The following is a 13,605-nucleotide window of genomic DNA, read 5'->3' as shown; positions in this document are numbered from 1 at the left end:
TGTAAACCTCCGTTCAACACGCGCGCCAAGCAGCCCACGTGACGCTTCCTCACACCCAAAGGACTCAGCTCACGCGGCCAGACAGGGCCGTACAGGAATGTTTCGGCACAGAGAGAAACCATAACATAAGTTGATTGCAAGTATAAATCTCTTTATAGAGCTTCTAAGAAGTTTTAAGATGATGTTCCGTGTTGTAATCGGAGAGGTGAATGTCTTCCTGCCAATGAAATTCTCCCAATTTCTCTGTTCTCTCTCTCCCCATCCCCTTTCCTCTCTCTCTTACTCGCTCACGCGTGTAAGTTATCAATTGTCCAAACTTTATGCATTTCTCGTTCATTGATGTCTTATTGTATCGTTCATTGTTGTCTATGTGTTTGTAAATACATATATCCCATGTAACCGTAGTAAATACATAAGTAGTCATGCCTCTATTAAATTAATTATATATTCATTAGATTGATGTGCTGTCTTTTTGCTCAATTTCAAGTCACTTAAGTGCCAGGTCTAAATGCTACAAGCTTTATGAATTACAGATACTTTAAAGAGTAACGTTAACGTTATGTGTTGATGGGCGGGAAACCCAATTCTTCTGGCCAGAGAATTGCGTTTCCTGACATCCTATAAAGTAAGATGATATTGTGGATCCCACAAATATTATCCTGACAATTGAGCTAATTCATTTTACCTGTGTGTGAAACATGGCCCGGGTAATTAACTGCAAGCAACTTGTGGTTAATTTCCGGGATTCACATGCACGCATGCAGGTAGAATGACCGATCCTCCCTTATCGGGAGATTTATTAACATGTAAGACAGATCTAATCCAAACATGTATGAATAATTATTAATTACCAATTATTAATTATGATATGCAAATTCCCCACGGATTAGATCCGCCCTGAATCCTTACACTGTACATACATGTATCCCGTGTTTAAATGTAGAATTCTGTATCCGTAGTTTCATTTTATTAAAACCATTATATTCTTGATTGTTTCTGAATGCTCATACTTTACAAGTCAATGGAATGCGATCCTATAGCTACAAAAGCTTTATTATTGACTACTCTGAGTAGTCTAATTTTATAAACACCTGAAAATTAATGTTCGCGGCCGGAACATTGATATTTCTTGGAGTTTATAAAAAGGGATAACTTCGTTGAGAAGTTGGTAAGTTAATCTTACGGCTGTTTGCTGGACAAACCGTTTGTTTGATAACTAAATTAATTCCCTTAAAGTTATCTCATATAATCGATCTGTAATGAAACCATTGATATATGAATGAGGAATTATAATTCGTTATGATTTACCATTCATACATACGATCGATCTGTTTTCAATTTCGATAATTTAACTGTAATATGCAATATATTAATCATATTTCATGATTAATTATTAAAATTCCCTATAAATAATTTGAGCTAATTAAGGCACATCTCAATGTGGCTACATATGGTACACATTTCCAATGAGCAAAATCAAATTTGGGACACGCAACAACTTTTTTCTTTTAAAGAGGAATATCTGAAGAATAAATAATGTTGAAACTAGAAATGTATATTGTTTTCCCCTTTGAAAACAACTGTATAGAACATTCCTCTCTGAGTACCGGAAGTTTTATTTTCCCCAAGTTTGTATGCCTGTAACTCAAGGAGTATTAAAGATATCTTAATCTTATTTTACATTTTGGTTTGTAGCAAACTTGCCTTTTGGTATGTTTGGTATGTTAAGGCCCTATATGGTTCAGTGGTTGCAATGGTAAAAAACAATGTGGTTCACTTTGCACCCAGCTGATATTTATTGTAGTGATGGGACGGTTGATACTGGGGCTCAGATGCTCCGATGGAATTTTCATAGCACTTGTATCACACACTGTGCCGATGCTTGCATCAAAATTACAATACCACTGATGACGTTGAAGGTTTGAATGTCATGCAGTATCTGAAGGTCAGAACAGCTGGTTTGAAAAAAAAAAGGCACTTCACAATTTATCTCAACCCCACCTGATGCATAAAAAGGGAAATGATTATCGAGGAGGCACTATTTAAATAATTGAACACTACACTTCCCTATAGCATAATTAAATAAAAAAATAGAACTCCCAAAATAGTTTTTCAATTACAATTACTATGATCACATACTTGTAGGGTATATTTTATATAATTGATCAATATGTGAATCCGTTGACCAGGCAAAACATGACATGAGTTGTGGTCTCATTGGCACACATTAAAGGGATAGTTCACCCAAAAATGAAAAGTCTGTCAGTATTTACTCACCCTCATGTTGTTCCAACCCCGTAACACCTTCGTTCATCTTCGGAACACGAATTAAGATATTTTTTTATGAAATCTGAGAGCTGAATCACTCCTCCATAGGCTTCTTTAGGGATTGAAACTTGCCAGCCCCGAAAAGTTATTAAAGACATCGTTAAAATAGTCCAAGTGACTACAGTGGCTCAATCTTAAGTTTATCAAACGACAAGAATACTTTTTGTGCGCAAAAAAAACTAAAATAACGACTTTATTTCAACTTTTCATTTCCTTCTCTGTGGGCCTCGAGTCAGTTCACTAGTGTAATAGCGTAAGCTTCTGTTGTTGTATGTCACATGTATCACACACATGACCAGCGTCGGCCAATAGTGAGCCTACGTGTGATGTAGCTCTACGCAATCACACTAAGTTAACTGACTAGAGGCCCATAGAGAAGGAAATGAATAGTTGAAATAAAGTCGTTATTCTCGTCACTTAATAAACTTAAGATTGAGCCACTGTAGTCACTTGGACTATTTTAACAATGTCTTTAATAACTTTTCGAGGCCGGCAAGTTTCAATCCCTGAAGAAGCCTATGGACTATGGAGGAGTGATCCAGCTCTCAGATTTCATCAAAAATATCTTAATTCGTGTTCCAAAGATGAACGATGGTCTTACGGGGTTGGAACAACATGAGTAAATACTGACAGAATTTTCATTTTTGGGTGAACTATCCCTTTAATTTCGATGAGATTAGATAGAACTGTATTGATCCCACCTATAGCCAACAGTATGTCACGGACTCCCGAAGCTTTGTTTGGTCATGTGCTTTTTCTGCTCTGCGGTGATTTGTTATATATGGTGGAGAAAACAAGTGTGACCGCCAGATGTCACTAATTTATTTGTATTGCACTTATTTATTAAAGCAACTTCCAGGCTACACTGTATCTCCAAAGTGCCGTACATTACAAATTATCTAAAACAAAACAGCTCAACATAAATTATCGAGAACAAAACACAATAAACAATAAAGAGTAGGCTACAACACCCATGAAAAGAGTGACTTAAAATGCAAGAGAGAACAGGTGAGACTTTAGACGACACCTAAAAATATTTAACGTTGGGGAAGATCTAACAAAAAACGGTAGATCGTTCCATAATCTTGGACCAGCGACAGCGAAAGCATGATCACCCTTGGATTTAAGACATAGGCCTACTCGTGGAAAGTTAACAGGAGCTTATTTAAGGATTTAATGCGCATTGTGTTAAACGCTTAAGAGTAATGAACCTTTTTTTTGGCACAATTTGATGAAAGCCGCAACTGCTTCAGAAAGCTACGGTTTCCCATCACCAACGAATGTCTGAAAAATAAATATTGTTGAAACTACAAATGTGTTTCAATTCCCTCTATCAAAACAATTGCATAGATCATTCCTGTCTGAGGTAGGGCTGGACCCGAATATTCGTTCGGTGGGTTGGTAATGGATTTGAAAATGTGACATTCGAATATTGTTTTGTTTTTTTTGCACACCTGGCATCCCCCTCGAAACGGTTCTCATTCGCGCTTGAATATGTTTTACACTATAAAATCTGGTGAAATATAATACTTAACATATAACTTCGTTATAGCTACTTAAACTGAGTAAAAAAGACTGAATCTGAAGTTTAACAAAGATTATGACATGTAGATTGAAAGATGACATGTAGATGGATCATATATCCATGGACCTTTTACCTTTTTATAAATTAATCACATCAAAACATAGTAATGGGCGATATAAACAATAAGAAAGCAATTAAAACTATTTCTGTTTGTGAATCCTTTGATATTTTTATATAATATCTAGCCTCCCCCCTGGCTGTCTGGTTTTTCTTGTTTTGTTTTTTGTTTTTCCGATTTGTATATATTGCATTTCTGACTGTACATTGACTGTTTGTTTGAAGTGCAATAATAAAAAAGAAAAAGAAAAAAAAGAAAAAAAAAGAAAAAAAAAAGTACGAGCTGCAACCGGCTGCAACGCATCACCGTATTCGTCATCTTGAGTAAACATGGATGAATGCGAAACTGAGGGGCTGGTGAGAAAGACCGGTGCCGTGCAACATCCATTATTTGGACTTGGTTCGGATTTAAGCAGTCCGACGAGCAGCAGCAAACTATACTCTGTAGAGTGTGAGGGGCAACAGTTCCGGCGTTACGCCTGTTTCACACATACTCCGTTTATATGCGGTGCTTATTTTTTTCCATACCCATGTTAACAGGTTATTAGAGTTTTCACACTGCACGCGGATGCGGTCCGGCAATGCGTTCCAGGTGCGGTGCGTATACAGCAGTGCAGAGATCGTTTACTCACCGAGTTTATTTTTGTAGTGCACGTGCTGAATTAAAGTGACAGCGCATTATCAAAATGAACACGGATCGACCTGAAAATATAGTAATCTCTCCATAAATGCATTAATTCATATAGGCTACTATTTTTCAGTCATTTTCTTTTTAACTTTAAGCTCGGGGTAATTTAAGCAAGGAAAACTACTGTCTGTGTAGCCTACAAATAGAATAGCAATGCTGAAACTTTTTATTTTATTTTATAAAAGACGCGCTGATACTAAAAATAGTGATTTGAAATAAAAAATAGAGAATAAATGTTGTGTTTGTGGTACAGCTGTAGATCAGTTGCGCACTGCAAACGCAGCATATGTGAAAGTATGTGTGAAACAAGCGTGCATTAAAGGAAAGAAACCCAATACTTTAAGCTTTTTCATTGTTAAAGTCTCTGCAGCTAGTGTACTTGAATTTTTTTTATCTGCAACATTATGTTGTATAATTACAGTTTTGCACAATAAATGTTCTCAAAACTACATGCAATATGTTTCTTTCTTTCTTTAAAAAAAAATACATTTAGCAGTTTGGCTTTCCTTAGAACCATTTCAGAACAGGTTACATAAACCCTATTATAATTTACATATCGTGATATATATCGTTATCGCAAGAGGCTGCAATGTATATCGCAATATGGATTTTAGGCCATATCGCCCATCCCTATCAAAACATATAAAAAAAAAACTCTAAATAGCCTACTGCAAAAGAGAGTCATATTCATTGTTTGTTGACTGATGCAATAATGTTTTAGTTTAGTTGGACATTATGGTTTGTGGGAAGCAGAGAAATACTAGCTGACTTAACAAAACAATGAAAGACAATGAGAGACTTGATCCGGCCAAACATCTGAAGATCAGCCTATATGTCAGGAAACTCGTCCGTTCAACAGCCCTGAATACAAATATGCACTAAAATAATCATGATTAGAGATAAAGGTCAACCTATGAGCAGGTTAGAATATAAACTGAAGGCCTGAATAACGGTTTTATATAACATTTTAAATAACACGTTTATTTTTGTAACTGTCACACTTAGTGTTTTATTTTCATTTATATTTTAACTTCTCAGAACGGTGTGTTTTTCATGGATCCACACACATGCATGATGTAGCTAGCCACCTCTTAAAATACATTAATTTTCATCTATGGTTTTGTTTTCGATGGTCTAGTGTCTCTAGAATTTTCTGTATAGTTTGCTAAATGAATAAATGTACTGTAAAACAAAGAGGCATAAAGTAATAAAAAAACAATATTGCATGTAGATTTTTGCGTATCAACTTTTAAAAGTGTTATAGTATAACATCACAGCAGGTGAGAGATTAGAAATGTTTAAATAGAGAGCAGTGTCCATTCTCGGAGCCCTGCTCGCGTGAGGCGCGCCGCTTCTTTATTTAAATCTACCCTACTTTGTCAGTAATTTGTTGCGAGAAAAATATTAGACTACCTTATTAAAAATACTGCTTAAGTTAACAGACCTGTGTGTGTTTTATATCACTAGTGCAGTGTCCGTTCTCATAGCATATTTGACCACCAAGGGGTCTATGGTAAATTCTCAATGCTACTTAAATCAAAGACCCATAATTATAAAATAGTCAGGTCAAAAGAACTACCCGGTGGCACACAAGCCACCCTAATTAAAGGACGCAGATGGAAGCTGGTGTGTCAAAAAAAAAAAAAAAAACATTTATTTATTTCACAATAATTCCATTATATAAACAAATCTAAAAGACAACTGTAATACTTTATGAAACATCTCTCAATCAAAACACCAAATGGTTAAGGGTGTGTACGGAGTTCCCTCCTGAGATGTGTCTAAATATAAAGCACACCACACGTCACTCTTAATAAATAATTTAAGAAGACACTTAAAGCTATGGTCTACGATTTCAAAGATTGTTCATTATTAATAACATCGTTTAGATGCTGGTTATACAGTACAATCCTAACAATATGAAGAGAAAAAAGAATGAAAAAAATTAATTCACTCTATTGGGTGTACAGCTGCAGAGAAGTTGACCAATGTAAGCTGTCCGGCCGGACTGCTTATATTGGTCAACTGCTCTCATCCAATCACCAGCTCCACTTGAAACTCAGCGCCTGGCGCTCGCGTCTCCACCCCACCCCACCGCGCCCGACCCCGCCCCCCTCCTGCGACATGAAATTGCGCGAGCAAGCAGTTGACAGTCTATGGTAGCTAGCTAAGTAGCATCAGATCAGCAATGGATAAAAAAATAAACGACAGCAGCAAGCGGCCCCTGCTTGCCCCTACTGTAAAGTTTGGACGAAAGAGAAAGTCTGTAGAGGAAAGAGCAGAGATTAAAAAAAAAAAATGTGAAGAACGCCGGACTCTAAGAAGGATAAATATAGGGTTCACCATTGACTGTTGGAGGAAGCTTCAGGAAGATCTGGGACTGAAAACCGACGCTGACACGGCTGACTTTTTGTTGATCAGGTAAACATTTATTTATACTTTTATGGTGTGACGTGTGTTACATAAATAGCTTTTTATCAGTCTGACAACATGCTCATGCTGCCGGTCGGCATTGGAATGTTAGCCGTTTAGCATCGCCTATCACGGGTCAAAGTAATTATATTTCTTGAAGTGCTTGAATATATTTCAGTAACGTTAGGCCTAGCGGGTTTCTGTTCGAGCCGATCGGAATTTGAACAAGATGCGCTGTGTGCTGCTATAACAATTACTCAAAACCTTAGCAATACTAGTAGTATTATACTAATGGTGGTGGGGAGTTTAGAACAGTTCATTGCACATCATACATCTCTGTTCCGATGTTTACTACCGGTGATCACAGCTTGACTGAGTGACTTTGTTCAGGTCGTTTCCCGGTGGGAGGGATCAGGTAGCACAGAGGGGAGGGGTGTGTGCAGGGGAGGGATGAGTTTTTTTAAAAACTTCACAACCGTTTCAGGCTTTCTCGACCGATTTTGAACATCGTAGACTATAGCTTTAAACACAAGTAACACAACCCTATTTAATATTTCACGTGATTCACAGCAATATCCCCCCTTCACTTCACGCACACCACTGCAGGCGTTTGTCTCTTTAGAAAACTACACATTAACCAAGTATCCCAATTAGAAGAACCTCACCATGTATACATGAGTTGTAAGAGGGAGTCAAAACAAAACAAAACGAACAAACATACAGTATAAAAGCTCATACTCTCTCTCTCTCTCTCTCTCTCTCTCTGCATGCTGGGAGTGTCGGGGTGCGCGTGAGGGTGTTTACGAGGGGAGGACGATTGTTTCGGGGTTTTTTCCTCTTTTTGTTTATGAATGTTTTTTTTCCCTTTCTTTTTTTCTTTTTCTTCTTTAAAAATTTAATTTTGATTTGTTTTGTGAGTGTTTGTGAGATTTTGCGGCGGCATCGTGATGGCGTCTATCCCTACTGGGACAGCGTCACAGGTGTCGCTCCGCCATGGAATTAGGTGTGTGCCGGCTCAGGGCGTCACTGTCGAGGATGTGTTGCTGGCAATCGGGGAAAAAGTTGGATATGAAAACATTACTACAGCATCCAGGATGAATAAAGCAGTGGTTGTGTTTGTCGAGAAAGAAGATATAGTAAATCAGTTGATAAGCGAAGGAATTGTGGTAAGTGGCGATTTCCTTATTATCTCACCGCTTGTTACTCCGACAACTAAAGTTACGATTTCTAATTTGCCGCCATTTATTCGAAATGAAGAAATTGAGAAAGCTTTGACGCGATATGGAAAGTTGGCTAGTATGATTAAGATGATCCCGCTGGGGTGTAAAAATGCTGCTCTAAAACACGTTATGTCCTTCAGGCGGCAGGTGTTTATGTTCTTAAATGAACCAGAGTTGGATATTTCGTTTAGAGTTATGCATGAAGGAAAAGCATATGTTATTTACGCAAGCACTGGTAGTATGAAATGTTTTGAGTGCGGGGACATCGGGCATAAAAGGCACACATGCCCACATAAGGCCCAAGTTACAGAAGTCGAAGCGAGGCCCAGTACTTCTGCTGCTGGTGAGAGTGTTAGGGCAGTTTCTGAGGACGTGCAGCCTCAAGCTGAATCACAGAGGAACATCGAGAGTGATGGAGTGACTGAAAGTCAGACTGAGAACGTTCATGAAATGGTTGAAACAGGTAGAAATCATGATGTTTCTGAACTAGATGAAAATAGTGCAACGAAGGATGATGCTGCTACGGTTAGTGTTGAAAGGGTTTCTAATGAGAAGTCTGAAATGTCTAATTCTGTGGAAATGTGTACTGATGCTGATTTGGAGGTGAGAGATGATGATGATTTCTCGGATGTATCTGACATTGGATCGCAGTGTGGGAGTGTGGACGATGTGTATACAGTGCAAGCTATAAACAACTTTCTGGATGCGACCTTTGGTAAAACCATTGAAGTTAAAGATTTTTTTCCTGATGAAAACAAATTTATTTATACAGTGAAATTGTTGCAGAGAAATGTTAGTTATGATGTGTTAAGTAAACAAAAAAGGTTCAGATTGAAGAAAATGTTAACAAAGCTAAGAAAAGACAAAGCAAGCACGTTATAAAACAAATCAAATGGTTAATTCACATGGGGTGATTTTTTCTCTGTGTCTTTTTGTTCTTTTTCTATCCCTTTCATATTTTTTTTTTCCTATGGAGCTGTTGAGGGTGGGCTCTTTAAATATGAATGGGGGTAGAGATGGTAATAAACTAGCAATGGTATCAGAGTTATTTAGTATAAAGAAAATAAATATAGTTTTCTTACAAGAAACACACACTAATGTAGATAATGAATCTGAATGGAGAAGATGGTGGGAAGGAACAAGTGTTTTAAGTCATGGGACAAATAATAGTGCTGGTATAGCAATTTTATTTTCTAAAGATATGAATGTCAATATTCTGGCTGTTGAAGAAATTGTAAAGGGAAGACTGTTGTTGGTAAAAATGGAATATGAAGGATCTGTTTTTGCATTGATAAATATATATGCACCCAATAATGGACCTGAGCGTGTGAGGTCTTTTTTAAAGTTAAGGAGTGCTATTCAGAAAATTGACGATAATGTTTGTACTATTATTGGAGGTGACTGGAACTGTACTATTGATTTTATTATTGATAGAAATGGAGAAGAACCCCATCATGAATCAAGTGTTGTATTGTCAAAAATCTTTAAGGAGTTTGAATTAATGGATATTTGGAGAAGAAGAAACCCTAGAATTAAACAGTATACCTGGCTCAAAGTATCTAACAACAGAGTTAGTGGAGCTCGATTAGATAGATTTTATATTGGTAAAATATGGAATAGTAAAATTACGGATGTTTCTATTCTACCTGTTGGGTTTTCAGATCACCAGTTGATACTATTTGCTTTGAATATAAAAAGGAATTTAAGACCAAATTATTTTTGGCATTTTAATACTAAGATGTTGCAAGATGCTTTATTTTGCGAGAATTTTAATTTTTTTTGGAACAATTGGAAGTTAAAAAAGCTTTCTTTTGAAAATGTGTTTATGTGGTGGGAGGTTGGTAAAGCAAACATAAGAATTTTTTGTCAGAATTATAGTTCACATTCAACTTCTATGGTGAAAGCAGCAATGCAAAAACTTCAAAGGGATATTCAAGTTTTGGAGAGTATTCTTGTGATAAATAATGATGATGGAAATATAAAAAATGAATATTTGAATAAAAAGAAAGAACTTTGCTCATTACTGCATGAACAAGTGAAAGGAGCATTAATACGAGCAAGAATTTGTTCCATTAAAGACATGGATGCTCCTTCCTCATATTTTTTTAACCTTGAAAAGAAAAGCGTTCAGCAAAAGCAAATGTATCATCTTCGGCGGCCTGATGGGGTCATAACCTCTGACCCAGTGGAGATAAGGAAACTGGCAGTCAATTTTTATACGGATTTGTATGACGCTGAGACTTGTGATCCTGAATGTGTTTCTGATTTGCTGAGTGACTTACCAAAGCTGACAAATGATCAGAAAAAAGCCTTGGATGGACAAATTACTTTTCAAGAGATAACTGAGGCAATGAGACAGTTATCCAATGGTCGTTCTCCAGGAATCGATGGTTTGCCAGCAGAGTTTTATCAGGCATTCTGGAATGTACTAGGAAATGACTTGTATGAAGTTTTACTGGAAAGTATAAGAAATAAGCTGCTTCCTTTAAGTTGTCGAAGAGCAGTCCTTTCTTTGCTCCCTAAAAAGGGGGATTTGTGCCTTTTAAAGAACTGGAGACCTGTCTCTTTACTTTGCTTGGACTATAAAATAATTTCAAAATGCTTAGCAAATAGGTTGAAACATGTTTTAGAATTATTAGTTCACAGAGATCAAACATATTGTATCCCTAACAGGTCTATTATGGATAATCTTTTTTTGTTAAGAGATGTCATTGATTTTAATCAGTTCAGTAATGTTGACCTGGGTGTGCTTTCATTAGATCAAGAGAAAGCCTTCGATAGAGTCAACCATACATATCTTTTTGAGGTTTTGAAAAGTTTTGGGTTTGGGAAGAATTTTATCTCATATATTCAACTGTTATATTCTGAAGTTTTTGTGATTGTGAAAGCTGGTGGAGGATTGAGTGCACCAGTGCCTGTGTTAAAAGGGATCAGGCAAGGCTGTCCACTGTCTGGACAATTATATAGCCTTGTTATTGAGCCGTTGTTGTGCAGGCTAAGAAGGGGTCTCAGTGGAAGCAATGTCATGCATGGAATTTCGATATCAGCTTATGCTGACGATGTTACTGTTTTTATTTCAAATCAAAATGATGTTAATTTTTTAACTGAAACAATGGAAAAGTATGAAAAGGCATCATCAGCAAGAGTTAATTGGGGAAAAAGCGAGGGACTCATTATTGGTCAGTGGAAAAGTGAGCAAGGAACTCCAAAATTACCTGGTGGATTGTTGTGGGAAAGAGATGGGCTGAAAATGCTAGGGGTTTTTTTGGGGAATAAACAATTTCAGAATAAAAATTGGGAGGGACTGCTGGAAAAGGTGTCTGCCCGATTGTTTAAATGGAAATCGCTATTACCACTGATGTCATACAGAGGAAGAGTTCTGGTTGTGAATAATCTGGCTGCCTCAACCTTATGGCATAGACTCATTGTAATGGAACCACCTGAAGATTTGATTTGCAGAATACAGAGAATATTTGTGGATTTTTTTTGGAGTGGAGAGCATTGGATTCGAGCAGCGGCACTCTACCTTCCCTGTTACGAGGGAGGTCAAGGACTGGTGGATGTGCGGAGTAGGATCTGTGCTTTCAGATTACAAGCGGCACAGAGATTCCTGTATAACAAGGATTTAACATGGACTGAGACTGCAAAGATGATTCTGCAGAAGGCAGGTGGTCTTAAATTAGACAAACATCTGTTTCTAATGGAACTGGATAAGGTGAACCTGTCTGAGGTTACACTTTTTTACCGGTCAATGTTGTACTCTTGGAGAAGTGTTTTTAAGGTGGAAAGAAATGTTGATGAATCTGGGAGTTGGATACGAGAGGAAGTTTTGTTTTTCAACCCAATGATTCAGACAAGACTTTTGTCATCTGTAAGCGTACGGGCATGTTTACAAAGACATGGCATTGTGAAGCTGGGGCAACTTCTGAAGGATGGCGAATGGGAATCTGTGGAAACTTTGAAAGAAGTAACAGGATTAAAGTCCTTGCGCCTGACTGGGAAGCTGGTGGAAGAAATTGTTAATGTCTTACCAAGCGGCTATAGGAGAAATATGGGACAAGATTTTACATCAGACATGAGTAATGAGCTGGATTTTCCTAAAATTAGAGTGGCTGCTGTTGTTGGTCAAAGACAGATGGATGAGGACGAATCCACGGGGTCAATTTTGTCTTTTAAAACTCCACAGCTGGACTTGTTTGAAACAACATCAAAGAAAGCAATATATAACACTGCAGTTAAAGTTTTAAATCAAGCTTCACTCAGGGGACAAAAGATATCGAAGTGGCCGGTTTTGTTGAAGCCAGAATTTCTCGTAAGAGACCGGTGGAGAACTCTGTATAAACCTCCAGTAGAGAAAAGAACAGCCGATCTTCAATGGAGAATAATTCATGGTGCAATAGCCACAGACAAACATGTGGCACACCTGAACCCAGCAGTAGGGGTGGGATGCAGGTTTTGTGGAGAAGAAGAAAATTTAGAACATTTGTTTTTAAAATGTAAAAGACTGGAAGGTCTTTTTGAAGTTCTTAATAGATTGTTTCAAGTTTTTGGTGAAGATTTCTCAGAGGAAGTTTTTATAGGGGGTGTGAAATATAATTTTTCAAAAAGAAGGAAGATGTGTCTGTTAAATTATTTAACAGGAACTGCGAAATTGGCAATATGGAAAACCAGGAAAAATCAAGGATTGCAGCTTAATAGTATTAATGTTGAAGTGATGTTTATGAAATTAGTGGCTGGTAGACTAAAAATTGAATTTGCATACTATAGTATTGTAAATAATGAGAAGGGTTTCAGTGATCTGTGGTGTGTTAATGATGCTTTGTGTGTTGTTTCCGATGGAAATCTGGTTTTGAACTTTTAATGTGGTTTTTTATTATTTTTATTTTTTTTATTTTATTTTTCTCCATATATACAAATAATGTTAATTGTTGAATATTAAGTGTTGTTTTAAATAAAGTTTTGTAAACCTCTCTCTCTCTCTCTCTCTCTCTCTCTCTCTCTCTCTCTCTCTCTCTCTCTCTCTCTCTCTCTCTCTCTCTCTCTCTCTCTCTCTCTCTCTCTCTCTCTCTCTCTCTCTCTCTCTCTCTCTCTCTCTCTCTCTCGCCTAACATGCCCATATGGGCGTTCAGCAATGATCGTATAAATTATGGTAGGCAGTTTGTATAGCTAAAACCAAGTAGGAAAAACAGTGACTGGACACGCGTCCTATAACAATAATAAAATGTCATGAGATAGGTTTCTTTTGTAACAACATACAATCAATCGTTATAGGCATGGTCATACCTGCATAGCAAACAAATGTTTGCACAATGCGT

The 13,605-nt window shown here is 37.2% G+C and overlaps 1 long non-coding RNA gene across 1 annotated transcript; it reads left to right on the top strand.

Moving 5' to 3' along the window:
• The first annotated feature begins 12,580 nt into the window (after nt 1-12,580).
• Nucleotides 12,581-12,948, top strand: LOC130071887 (uncharacterized). Its single transcript, XR_008804055.1, has 2 exons — nt 12,581-12,801; nt 12,899-12,948. It is a non-coding gene; the product is annotated as an uncharacterized LOC130071887 (long non-coding RNA).
• The last annotated feature ends 657 nt before the right edge of the window (nt 12,949-13,605 follow it).

The sequence above is a fragment of the Rhinichthys klamathensis genome, unplaced genomic scaffold (genome assembly GCF_029890125.1).
Source record: "Rhinichthys klamathensis goyatoka isolate OS25496 unplaced genomic scaffold, OSU_Roscu_1.1 h1tg000465l_1, whole genome shotgun sequence".
Classification (NCBI taxonomy): Eukaryota; Metazoa; Chordata; class Actinopteri; order Cypriniformes; family Leuciscidae; genus Rhinichthys; species Rhinichthys klamathensis.
The sequence above is the reverse complement of the archived record's forward strand: the minus strand, read 5'-3'. Positions and strand labels throughout refer to the sequence as shown.